Source organism: Belonocnema kinseyi, chromosome 5 (genome assembly GCF_010883055.1).
Source record: "Belonocnema kinseyi isolate 2016_QV_RU_SX_M_011 chromosome 5, B_treatae_v1, whole genome shotgun sequence".
Lineage (NCBI taxonomy): Eukaryota > Metazoa > Arthropoda > Insecta > Hymenoptera > Cynipidae > Belonocnema > Belonocnema kinseyi.
Genome location: NC_046661.1, coordinates 2,472,040 through 2,473,485, shown reverse-complemented (window position 1 = coordinate 2,473,485; position 1,446 = coordinate 2,472,040).

The window sequence follows — 1,446 nt, the reverse complement described above, 5'->3', positions numbered from 1 at the left end:
AACCAATCTCGAATTTGTTGTCTTGTGACAGCATCATACCTCTCAAGAATGTAAGATAAATAACCCATGTTTTCTAAAACGTTGTTGACTTGTTAATTGTAAAATGATTTGATGAAACAAATCCATACTTTCGTCGACCTTATTTCTAACACATATTCAACAAAATTTAAGTTAAGAGCCTTTGAAAAAGGTACGCGTGTGTACCGAAATATCAGGAAGTTTTAAAGGAGTTTTTTCTATTAAATAAGTATCTGAGCTTCGAAGAACATGTTTTTTTGTCTCATATTTATTTTCGATTTACGATTGGACCGTAAGACATAAATAATTTGAAATCTACGATTTGAAATCAATAAATAACAATATATGCATCAAATTCCTGTAAAAAATATTAATGATTTTTCTTTGTAATAAATAATTTAAAGAAATATTTAACAAGATTTCAAAACAAATTTTGATATATAAAGAACAACTGAACAATTCATAATTTTTATCTTCTTGTTTAAATAGTGTCAATTAAAAAAATTTTAATCCATCAAGTTTTAATGCTTTTCACTGAATTTGCTTAAAATTGTATAATTTAAAAAAAATTTAATTAGTTGATTCATTCTTTAATTTAGAGCATTTAAAATTATAGCGTGGATTTTTGGAACCTTCGATCGGTACAATTTATGAAAGTTAGAATTTTTTTTATTTTGTAGTTTACCGATATTTATTTTAAAATTGGAAAATTAAAAACTATTCTTTGATTTTTGTCAATTAATCTGAAGGGTATATTTACAAATCTTTAAATATTTAAGCAGAATTAAGTAATTAGCAGAAAAGTAGCCTTGCGCAGAGAAAGTATTTGAAAATTTTAAAATAAAAACACACTCTTGAATATTCAAGTCGCGGCGGCTGGGCGGCTACACTGCTTCTCGAGCAGTCTAGTCACCGCGATTTATAGCCGCCCTCGGTGTCCCTACCGCCGCGTATCGTGTTTCGTGCATTAGGAAAGGGCACCATAAGATTCAGTGAAAAGCAGTCATAAAGTGAAACGCGCGATTTGAGTAGCGCTGCTCCAGTCGCGCATTCGGAAACCCACCTTAAGAGAGTTATCCAGTCTGATTTTTGTATTAAGTTTTCAATTTTTTTATAAATAAACCAATATGATGAAGAAATTGCATTTCTTTCTACTTGACGTTACCGGTACTCTTCAATAACAGGATAATGGTTTTAATCGCTTAAGTTGCATAAAATAGCATTAGTTAAAGATATTCCTATATTAGACAATATACTACAAAAACTTGTTATCAACAAATTATTTGTTAAAAATTTTTTTCTACGATTTTCCATAAATACACGACTTTTTGTTCCTCGCCGACAGTTCGGAAGACCAAATCTGTCGGATGAGACGTTTGTATCTGCTTCGGAGAGTATCCTTTATAGACGTCACATCCTGAATGCGGC